The 12,372-nt window shown below is 41.1% G+C and overlaps 1 protein-coding gene across 2 annotated transcripts in view; it reads left to right on the top strand.

Moving 5' to 3' along the window:
- The window catches only part of LOC138246130 (manganese-dependent ADP-ribose/CDP-alcohol diphosphatase-like), a 184,303-nt gene that overhangs the window by 10,518 nt on the left and 161,413 nt on the right, over nucleotides 1-12,372 (top strand). Inside the window, exons 2-3 of one of the 2 annotated variants that reach the window (XM_069200398.1) lie at nucleotides 3,647-3,780; nucleotides 8,906-8,977. The gene's annotated coding sequence lies outside the window, so the exon portion shown is untranslated. The remainder of the gene's footprint in view (nucleotides 1-3,646; nucleotides 3,781-8,905; nucleotides 8,978-12,372) is intronic. The other variant, XM_069200399.1, reaches the window with a different exon arrangement.

Genomic DNA, 12,372 nt, shown 5'->3' with positions numbered 1-12,372 from the left:
TGGCTCTCCTCACACAAAGGGCTGCATACCCCCCTTAGAATGTCTGGATCCAGGAAATAGACCTTGTGATCTTCAAAGGCCTCTTTTGAAGTCTCCCCCCACCTCAAAGACACATTATGGTATAAGTACTGGACTCCAGACCCCACTAAATCAGTTCAGTTTTGGGGCCCTGAGGAGACTTTGCCAAGAGGTGGAGCTGTGCTGCCAGGAGGGACTGCCACTTTGCTAACTGCTCTGTGTGCTGGCCTGCCGATTGCTGTGCTGCTAGGAGGGTCTGCCACTTTGCAACTTACTCTGCTGCGTTGGCCTGCTGCTTCTCTACAGCCTCTAAGGACACCTCAAGTAATACCCAGGGCCATCAAAGATTTCACCTGCACGCTGCTGCAGTGGGTCTCTGTCACTCGTGAATCCCGTAGCAGCGCTTCTCAATGAGGAACCATGTGTCTGACTGCTCCGTGTGTGTGACGTGCTGCACCTGACCAGCATATACAGAGCACTTCTTCGCCTACTAAGTCAGTTGAGGCCGAGTGCCTCCTCACACTAAGTCAGCGCATGTTTAGCGCTTCTTTGCCTACCAGGTCAGCGTGGTCCAAGTGCTTCTGAGTGGCCAAGCCAGGGCATGTAGTGCTTCTTCGTTAACCAAGCCAACGCGTGTAGCGCTTCTTCATTCACCAAGCCAGCACATGTGGCGCATCTTCATTCACCAAGTCAGCATGGTTAGTTCTTCATCTACACACAGCCGTCCAGACACCAACAAGATACTGTGAGTAAGGGGAGCAGGCTGACTGTTCAGCCTCCTTACATACATACCCAGTGGGAACCCGCGCCACAACTCTGGGCTGCCTGTTGTGTGATTTTGCCCTGCACTGACTTCCAATCTCGAGGGGCCAAGGAGCTGAGATCTCCTGCGACCCATTCCGGTTAGGAGACCACATCTGAACTACAATTGTGAGTGCTTCCTAGTACTCCTCTAAAGAGAACTTACCATAACTTCCTGAAAGGGAGCACCTGCATCTTCTTAAGCAGTGTGGTTTTCAAAACTATGCTTGAACCGGAATAACCTCGTCAAGTGTAAATGGATTTTTGTTGTTTGGTTCAAAGTTTATTCAGATAAATATCTAAAAAATTTCTAAACTGTTCTGGACTCTTTTTGTGGTGTTACTATCTTTCAAGTGTTGCACAAATACTCTACAGATTGCATCTTAGGTTACGTCTGGCTGCTCATGCCAAGCCATCAGAGGGTGAGCACAAGTTAATTTAGGAAGTGTAACTGACTTACCCTGACTAGGACTATGGTCTCTACTTGGACAGGGTGCAATAGCCCTGCCAACTAGAGACCCAATTTCTAACAGCTTGTTATTGGAACTTTCCAAAATTATGCCACATCATGTAAATACTCTCCATTTGTGGCAAAAGTTTAAAGTGAGTGCTCGATAATAACACTAACAGCTAGAATGCTAGCGACTGTAGCTGGTGCAACTTGTGGTTATCATGCTTTTTTTTTAACGACAAAATGCATCCTCACTTCAGTAGATCAAATCTTCCGTTTTAGCTGTTTTTACTGGAAGTCTGTAGCTGCTAACGTGGGCCGACTTTTTTTTTGCTTTTGTTGACCTACGTGTAGCTTTCGACTTTGCCCCTAGGGCCATGCTTTGCTCAACATTGGATAGGATGGGCATTCCACCCAACCTACTTGCAATATTGGTAAGGTTGCACGAAGAAAACTATGTAAGAGTCAGATTGGTGGAGCAGGGGCAGCTTATCTCCCCAATAAGCACCCAGCGGGGGTCAGGCAGGGCTGTGTACTGGCCCTCACCATGTTTTCTTTCTATATCATGATGCTGTGAAATGGCTGGATAGGAAGGTTGTGACGCTCTCAGGTTTGGGGGGTGGGCAGGAGAGTGCCCTCCTTGCTTTTTGGGGATGACACTCTCCTGATCTCTAAATTGCTACAGGGACTCCAACAGTTTTTGGTTGATTTTAACACTTTTTGCAACGGTCGAAGGCTAGAATCCAATAGTTGAAAAACAAAATGTACATGCAGACCAAATAGAGCAGGCCCCCAGTTTTGACTATCTAGGGATACATTTTGGACTGGTCTGTGCAGGTTTAGAAATCAGAGTGCTTGCTGATACACTATTCCTCAAGATTGCTGAAGACCTTTGTTAAAACTTACAGCTGTCCCAGCGATCAAGATATATAATATAAAGGCTTTGGGAGCTGTCTTCTTTGGAGCAGAGATTTGGGGCTGTGCAAACTGTTATAGTTTACTGTCCACAGAAAGTACATATATTAGACTCCTATTTGCCCTTCCAATGAGTATGCCATTGACTCCACTATTCCTCGAACTGGCATTTAGGAAAACATCTTGGAAAGTCTAGCTCAGGCCTTTACTTTGTTGGTATAGGGTATGGACTTTGCCAGTTCTAGGATCATATAGGGAGCCCCTTAAGGATCTCTATGCTCTGTCTAGTGCCCAGGATATACCATGGTTTACGCATGTAAGGTATTCACTTAGGAAGCTGGGGATGGAAAAATTCTGGGCAGCCCTGGAGGATCCTACCTCCATCTCTAAAATGCACATTAAGGAAGCCTACTAGGAGTATGCTCAGGAAGAAACCTAGTGCAGCAGCAGGGGCATCCTGCCCTTGGAGTTTCTGAATTTTAAAATGCTACCCAGCTATGAGGGATTGATTGATATTACCCCCTCTAAAGCTCGGAAATTGTTTCTTCAATTCAGATATCAGACTCTACACATTAGGGTTTTTTGTGATAAATGGGCCAATGTGAAAAGCAAGAACACTGAGTGCCCAGCCTGTAGGGGGCTATCTGAATCTATATCCCATCTTCTATTTTCTGTCCAGCGTACTGTTCCGAGAGGAGAAAATGGTTATTACCCTTATGTAGAATGCTGGGCACAAGGAGGTACCTGTTTGCCCTTAGGATTTTAATGACTGACACCTCCAGGTTGGTGGTGGTTGCTGTTGCGAGATACCTCCAGGCAAGTTGGATCTGGTGTTCAAAGTGCATCCATGCTCCGATGTTAAGGACCCCCGGGACCAGTAATAAGGGGGTATAAGGATGTTCCCTTTACTCCATGATGCAATAAATCCATACTGGAAGTTTTTCATTGGTAATTTAGTTTTAACGCTTGTGTATTTTAATTGACTGGGTTACGGTATTTTATTATGTCTTCCTTCTTACCCAAACACACTGACACTTTACATTGCCATGGGTCATTTTGGCAACCTCGGGGGGGGGGGTACGGAAGGAGGGGGGAAGGTTGGGAGTGTGTGAAGAAAGGTGGTTGTACTGGTACATTCACTTTGCTTGGTGCATATCTGCCCTGGGATCTAGCTTGACAATTGGAATGTTATCACTATGGTATAGTGGTTCTTACTTGCTTCAGCAATTTGTGCAATAACATAGAATATCCGTTGGGTGCGAGTGGGGTGGGTAATGTGAAAAAAAAAAAACGTACACGTGTGATTCTAACGTGCAATATTTGTTTCTTTTAAAGGAAGTTTTTGTCTCTGTACTTTTATGATCGGTGTAGATCGAAATAAAGTTATGACTGACTAAAATATAGTACTAAATGACAGAATTCCATTTTGTGTAATGACCTGTAATTTTGCTTTATTTCCAGACATTTCACATAACTGCACAAAAACAAGTTATGCAAAATTCCCCCACCCTCAATCCAAACGTTGACATCGGCTTAATGTCAAATGTGTGGAGTTTCCATTGAGTCCTACACTATGAGATGTGGATGAAACACAGGTAACAATGTTGTATACCTCTGAAAATAGACAAAGTTTTAGTTGCATACTACACCAACAGACTAGGAGAAACAAAACCCAAGATGTAGGCAAACCTAATGAAGCATTTTTAGCACACTGCCTTATAGCCAGGGCGACTGAAAATGTGCAGCAGGGGAGCACCAGGTTTTGTGACAGACTGGAGTTAATTATGCAGCAAGTTAGGGCAAATTACGCAGCGTAGTGCAACACATTTTGTGATTGTATTACTTCATTCATTTGTCATTTTCAAACTAGTTAACATTGTTTTGGCATTGTTGCAGCTCATTAGTATAAGTTTAGCACCCAAATATAGCAATATAACAACAAAAATGTAAGTAGTCAACCTTTGCCAAGGGCCTTCCACTGCACAGCAAAGCATGTTGCTGCACTTTTGGTAACTTTTGAACAGTCCAAGCTAGGAACAATTTTTTTGTTTACAATCTACAGATTATGTGGCAGATGATGGATTGTGTTGCAAATGCATCAAATTCATAATTATGTGAAAATCGCTGCACAATTGCATAATTCCAGTGGCCCTGCTGATAGCGGATTACTTGCCAAGTAAGAACAATGTAGTAGCAGATTGGAATTTGAGTTGCCTATGGAATTCCAGCTGTTGGAATCTGGTTGCCAATATTTTCCTGAAAGTGATGAAGATTTGGGGTTCTTGCAGGATAGACGTGGTTGCGTCTCCATTGAGTTTCCAGCTACAACAATTCTTCAGCTAGGGTCTGGTTCCAGATGCAAAAGCCAGAGATGCATTTCTTCAGGATTGGCAGTATCATCTTTATTATCCATTTGTCACAATACCTCAAGTTGCCTCAAGTCAGACAACATCACGCAGAATTGGTGTTGGTGACTCCCTTCTGGTGATAACAACTGTGGTTCCTGGTTCCTCTGGAGCTGTTTTCAGCCTCTCCAGCTTTAATCCCAGAGGATCGTCTAATTCTGAATAACCCCCTGCAAGAGGTTCTTTTGTGGGTAGTTTCTGGACAACTTTGTTTGATGGAATGGCAAATTTCGAGGAGTGATTGCACCTGCCTTGCGCATTGTAAAATACTTCTTTGGTAATGAAATATGTTGGAGCTTAACAGATATAGATCCTTAAAGACAGTATTGGTTGCTTGGTGTCTTGAATGGCACTTGAATAACATAGGGGAAGATGTGATTGCAGTTCTCAATTTCTTTTCAGAATTGGTGATTCAGGGGCTACAAATGCCTACAGATCCGCTGTCTCTGCAGGCCATGTTTTAGTTCCTCCAAGTACAGTTCTCTGTGGGATGTTACTGTGATTCTCAAACTTTGGAGGCATGGCCAGCTAATGCAATTTGTCTCACTAGCGGATTTTAGGCAAACTATCTATGTTACTCTGTTTAATATCATGTAAGTGAATAGCTGATGTTATGGTGTTAGTTCTCAAAGGTGACTGTATACTCCAAATGGGGTAACGTTTGTCATTTCCAGGAGAACTAAAACATCTACAAGATCAGTATGTTATCTATACTTTCCAGAAAATCCCCATCTCCGTGTGCTTCAGTGTTTAAAAAAATCTGAAAAGAATACGTGTCCAGAACAAGGGACTACAGACCCAGAATATCAAGACTAGAGCTAATTTTGTTTATCAACATTTTCACTCTACTTTCAACACTTACCTTGGCCAGGTGGGAAGAATGGATTATGCCTGGGGTATGAATTGGTATTAAGAAGATTGGCACTTATTGGGTCAGAGGAGTGTTGGCAACAACATCTTTTCTAGTAGGTTCACATGGCTTATTCAAATTATGGGGGTAGCTGATTGGTTGAATGGCTCCACCTTTAAAACACTTTATTTAAGCCAATCAAAAACATTAATAAAATGTGAATGCAAAGCTTTGGCATAGTTTAGTCCTCCCCTCTGGAGCTTGCAATAGAGTATAACACTTTGTGGCTTTTGCATATGGAATTAAGGCAGAGAGTGTTATCATGATCAGGGATTGTTAAATTGTCCCATAAATTATATGTTCACACGTCCATGCCTTGATATTGAAAGCTTGAGATTGTTCTTTATATAATAAATATCCTCCTTGGTGAATTGAAGCATAGTGGTGTGTGAAAAATAATTTATGGTTATTACTCAGTTGATCTTCAGTCTGTTTGTTTGTCTTCCCAGTAACTGAAAACAAAAAGTCAGCACAATGATTTTGCAGTGATTTATGAAGAAACAGAAATATGGGTGATTATTTCTGTTTTGGAAGCATTCAGTTTAACATGGCTCAATGTCATCCACTGATCAAAGGCTCTGATGCAACTTAAGATTTGTCCATTTGCGATGTCTTTGGGGCATTTCAGTAGAAGGAGTATTTGTGTGTCATCTGAATAGTTGTAGCATGTGAGCTGAAATCCATTGATCATTGTTGGTAATGAGCTCATGTAGGTGTTGAAAAGCATGGTGAGATGATTGAGCCTTGAGGGACCCCTGCTTTCGTGGACTAGGGTTTGGATGAGAAAGGGGGAGTATGGATGACATTAGCGCTGTTTTGAAGGTAGGATGTGATTCAGTCGAGAGCAGTCCCCATAATGCCGGCTTGCCGAGTCTTTTTGTTAGAGTGTCATGGTCAACTCTGTCAAAGTCAGCTAAGAGGTCCAGGAGAAGTAGTGCAGCAACTCCATTGCGGTCTATTGTGTTTTAAAGATCATCCCAGATGGCGATGAGGGCAGATTCAGTGCCTGTTCCTGGGCGGAATCTAGTTTGGTAATCTGAAAGTATGAAGTTATCTTCAATGAATTGTGACATCTGGGCGAAATTTGCCTCTGAATCCCTCACTGTTGCACTGGGTCTGTTTTATATCTTTAAAAACATGAAAGAGCTTTCTGGAAAAAACCCTCCTGTTGCGCAAGAAGTATTCAGACATGCTTGCTAGTTGGTATGCTTTGAAAATAACACGTTGGGGTTTGGCCACAATCCTAAAATGTCAAATCAAAGCAAGGCCGTTCCCACCGTCCGAGAACATCCTTATCAACCAAGGGCGTTTGTGAAAAAACAAGGCAGAATGCACAGTTTACTGTGTGGAAAATTATGGGCAGCCTTTAACATGGCAGTGTCTAATGCTACGATAAAGTCAATAGGTAGAATTAAGCTAAGGCTAAATTGAATACCAAATGGCTGTAACTGGTGACCACTAATTTGATGGTGGGCAGCTAAGCAAAGTGCAAAGTGGTGCAACATGAAGTCAGTGGTCAAAACACACATTTCACTACAGGGTCCAGGTATGTTGCCTTTAATAATAGGCATACGCATGCCTTTTTAAGATCTTCAGAAAGATTCTCATAGTTAAAGAAGTATTGTTGATTCTTCTTACTGGTGTGGCAGCAGAGGTAGATAAAAGAATGTTCCTGAAGATGTGTGGCGGGCAAGGGTCAGAATGGCAGCCGGAAGGCCTGCTTGCTTTGACCAGATCCATAAATTCACTTTGTGATATTTGTCTGAAGGAGTGCAGAGGCTGTGTTGGCTTATTCTTGGAGGGAATTTTGGGAAATGGTTTGGTGCTGGTGGTTTCCTTTGTTTTAAGTAGGAGTCCAATGTGTCTGCCTTGGTTGTATAATGATTTGCCAGTTTGTCTGCAAAATCTTGATTAATGGGATGAGTTCCTTCCATGCATTCAGGTTTGCCAAATTCGTTGAGAATTTTATAAAATTCTTTATTTGCAGATATAGCATTTTGAATTCTGTCTGAGTAGTTCCTTTATTTAGCCTTTTTTATTGTTAATTTGGATGTTCTGTTACATTTGTGTAGTTTAAAATTGTCTTGAATGTTTTGATTTGAGCCAGGTTCTTTGCACCCTTCTTATTTGTTGTTTTATCTCATTTAGGGCCTGATGTACGAAGCATTTTTCAAGTCGCAAAGGGCCCAATTAGCAGAATCGGCCCGTTTGTGCCTTGAAAAATGCTTTTTGGGATGTACAAAGCCCAAACTGCGATTCAGTAACTTGTTAAGGAATTGCAGTTTGGGTTTTGCGATTCCGTATTAGGAATGGGTGTGTCAAGGGCGTTCCTTCCTAATACCGAATCCAAATGGTATGTATGATTGTTTTGTGACCGCAAATGCGGTCACAAAACAATTGCTGTTAGCAGCAGTTCCAAACTGGTGCTAACCCATTCACAAATAGGAAGTGAATGGCAGCGAAAATATTTATTCGGATCAGGCAGTGTTCCCACTGACCACTGCCTGCTCTGAAAAAATGAAAAGAAAACTTTTCTAGGTAGGTCATTTGCGACCCCATTGGGAATCGCAAACAGTGTAAAGTAGACTGTTGTACATCCGGTATTGCGACTTGCAAATTGCGAGTCGCAATACCGGATCTTTGTATATGTGGCCCTTAGTTCTGTATTTCTTCAAGGTGCTTGTTTTCTTTTGTACTGTTTAGTTTTTTTGTGGTATTAGGATATCGAAAGCTTGCTGTAGCCGGTTTGTATGTAACTGCCATAAATCCATGCCATCTGGTGACTGCTTCAGGTGATTGACCAATTTCTTCATCTCCTCTAATATTTCGATTTTATACCTCAAATTGTTTTTACCTCTCATATGCACCTTCACATCTTTCATTGGTCCCCTTTTGATATTTAGTATTTATTCTCCCCGCTAGCTGTACTTGAATCGGGTTGTCTCATATATGCACATTCATGAAAACTTAACTGTTCTGTGCACTGGATTCTATTAGGTTCTAACTAGCCTATGCTATTTTAAAGCTTAAATACATAAATAGCCAATAGGTTGTTCAAGTCTATATTAAGTTCACTGTGAAGCATGCTTAGCGATTCATTAAATCTCAGTTTCTGATTGGTTTCATCTTTAGGATTCTAGAACAACGTTAGCCCTTTTATATGAATGAAAGCTCAGTATTTTCAGACTAATTAGCAGAATAAAATTACCAGGAAATACTTTTTCTCAGAAAGCTGCTCGTATGAAATATGACATTTAACATCCAGGACATTACATGTCCTAGTCACTGTCACACTAGTTCTATGATTAGTTGGATTTGATATGGCACCTATCACAAATTTCACTTTTGAGGTTTTCTCTTACAAGTCTTTTTCCAGTTACAAATGTCTTGATTGTTCACTTGCAGGTTCAGGGTCAGGGTTCCTGTGAATGCCATGCAGAGCCCTAACAAGTCTGGGGAAAGCTGTCCGGTTGTCAGGTAAGAATGTGAGGGATTCGTCAGAACTGCTATAGCAGTAGCTTCAACCTGTTAAAATGCATGTTCCTGGGCAAAGGTTAGAAATGGATGATGGCTGGTGTAGTAGGAAAGCAGGAATGTAATAAATAAATAGACTAGCTTCTGTGGATTTATGATTAGGTCCTACACTTTCTATTCAACTAGATTTTGTCACATGCTTCTCAAAAGCATGGTTTCCTATATTACTCAAACCTAATGCTCAAGGACGAAAGGTGATGGCTGTGTTAACGCAAATGTCTTAATTAGAAATTATTAATGAATGTTTATGTGTTCTGAATAATCAATTTAGTAGAAAATGAATAACATAGGGAAAAATAATGTGCACGTTTGAAATTGTGACCTCGGAGAATGGCCACCAGTATTTACGAATTGTATCAAATGAGTGATTCACATACATGAAAGATTGAAAACTTATTAGATTAATGTAGTAACATTTCATATTGAGAGTTATAATCTATGTTCTGCATAATTGTAGGCCTTAACTTAGCAAGTGTCTTGGCCTAATCTTGCCAGGCCTCACAGAGAAAGCTGAATTTTTTAACATTCAATGGAAAAATGCTGACAAAATGAACCAACTGTGAACTGCTCATTGTTTAATAAAATGCTTAACTGGAACGTCTATGGGAACTGACAGACAAGAGATGATGTCTCCTGAATGTATTGAAAAGTGTGTAATGTGTGCTAGATGTACTTTCCCAGGACTCGTACAATGAAGACGCTGACTGGGGAAGAAGATGCAACATTTTTGATCCCTGACTAGCCGGAAGATGAGAACATCATAAAGCAGACTAATCAACGACATGTGAACTGTGAAATATTAGAATTCATAGATTTTGTGCATAGACATTATTGGTTAGGGCAATAACCTGTGATTAATTGACCAATTGGAAATTGGGGGATAATCTAGGTGACTTTGATATAACAACGTAACAGAGGGAAAAGATTTCAGATCTTACCCCGTTATGAACTGCGATATTGAGAAGAAGAGATTCTGGATTCTGTCATTGGGCTCATTCTCTCTGAGAGCCTGATGTGATGCTGATCGACTAATGACCTGAGTACGAAGACTGACTCCTTTGCTGACCCATTCCATGGATAGGTAGATATGACAATGACTGAAATGTAATTTTTATGCCTTTTCTTTCTAGGTACCAACTGCACTGTCTAAATAGTGTTCTTAGCTAGATACATTTCCTAAATTCTTGTATTCTAAATTGTTTTGCATGAAGTCCCACATGCTGATGCTAATCTGGGTTAGATGAGGGTTTCCTTACATGACGTTGACAGATTACAGAGATAAATGGTTGACGGACTGTTTTGCTGAACTTCATGACTAGGAATGACTTATTGCCTTTGATTCTTTTATTGACCTGTGTTAATGCTTTAAAATGTACTTTGATGCAAGCTTTGATTAGTTTCTTTTTGGCTATGGGTTTTATTTGAATTGAATTGCGTTGAATTAATCTCATGATTTAGTATTGTAATCAATAGGGAAATAAAATGACTTAAAACGTATATTGAGGTGTGATTGTTCATGGCAGGAAGGCCATGGTCTGATGCTTATTGCTTTTAATTACTATTGATTAATGATTTGTCTAATGGTTATTGCATTGATTATTGAAAATATTGGTCACTCCATGGCTAAGATACTCCAGGCGAATCAAAAGGTTCATCGACCTATACGCGTCACCTTGTAAGTTTACTTATTAAGGACTGACACGCTAACAGCTGTTTGCACAAACTGGGTCTCACTGGCTCTACAGGGGCTTTTTAGGAGCCCACTAACTGCTAGCCCATTGGCCCTTGCTTCTCCATACTTCTCATGCAGGAACTGACAATCACAATAATCGCACATCTTTCCGAACATATGACTTGTGCAAGGCAAGTGCTACTGCTCACATTAATCTCCGGTGCTTCCTCTGACCCATGTGTGCTTTTATGCGCAAATCCTACAGTATAAAAATTACCCTGGCGCTCCAAGTCATCAAACAAAACCTAAAAATCACAACCATCAATCCTTCCACAAGGATTGTAGCTAGTGAAACTAAAACAAGCATTGCCAAAGATAACAGGCCTTGCCTATAAAAGAACACTCTATGATGTGGTGAATGCAGACCATTTCATAGTGTTTGTGGCATAATGGTTAGGGCTATCGACTTTGGAACCGAGGAACGGGGTTTGGGTCCCGGCGTTGGCTCAACATTCTGGGATTCTTTGCAAATCAAGTAGCCTCCCTGTGCCTAAAAAAAGAGGACTATGACCTTGTGTAAAGTAACTGGTGTTCAGGTGGAGCGCTGCAATATCTTTGGGTTGAATTGTCACTATACAAAACTTCAAACAAAAAGAAAAAGAAAAAAACTGCAGGTAAGATAAGGAGGAGTTGAAATATGGATGTGGTGAGAGAGAGAGAGCAAAAGGGGTACGGGTTGCACCGAAGCCCTCAAGCACATGCACTCTCAGACAAAAAAAGAAAGACAATGAATTCAACCTACAAACACATGCAGTCAAGTAGGCTGCTTTAATACAGCCATAAAGAAAAAAATAACATCCAACAAAGTGAAAGTTTGGACAAAAGAAATGGCAATCTGAAAAAAGGCAGAAAAACAAACAGTATGGATTGCTTTAATAATCTGTGATACTGAAAAAAGTTACATAGGATAAAGTGAAAGTTTGAAAAAAATGCTTAATATTACTCTACATACAAACCTAATATAAAGAATATTGAACAAGATGGTATGTTGCTTAATGGTCACTATGAAACCGGGGAACCAGGTTGGAATCCCAGTGCTGGCTCAACATCCTGTGATTCTGGACACATTACTTAATCTCCCTGTGCCTAATAAAGAGGAATGTGACTTTGTGTACTTCAATTTCTCCAATACCTTTTGGTCGTCTTGTCGCTATACAAAACTGAAAAAGAAACGCAGAGGAGGAGGAGAAAAAAAGGAGAGGGTGAGAGGGAGAGAGCAATATTGGTGCAGATGGCACCGAAACCCTAAAGCACATGCACTTACACAAAAAAAGGCAATGAACGCAACTACAAACACTGCAGTCACACAAACTGCTAAGTTACATAGAACAAAGTGAAAGTTTGGGGGAAACAAATGTGTATCTGAAAAAGTATTGTCCAAAAAAGTGAAATATAGAAAATAAAAGTAGAAATCCGAAATAATTGTAAAAAAAAAAAGTTATTGGAAGCACAGCGCAAATAGCCGAAGAACAAGAGGGGCATGGCTGGACCAGCCATGATGGCAAACGTGAAGCCTTGAGGCTCCACTCGCATGCCCACCAACAATCATCAGCCATTCGGGCCCGAGCTTTGCATCATATACCCGCAGAGGAAACTAGTGCCCTGC

Source organism: Pleurodeles waltl, chromosome 7 (genome assembly GCF_031143425.1).
Source record: "Pleurodeles waltl isolate 20211129_DDA chromosome 7, aPleWal1.hap1.20221129, whole genome shotgun sequence".
Classification (NCBI taxonomy): Eukaryota; Metazoa; Chordata; class Amphibia; order Caudata; family Salamandridae; genus Pleurodeles; species Pleurodeles waltl.
Note: the sequence above shows the minus strand (reverse complement) of the source record. Positions and strands in the feature narration are given on the sequence as shown.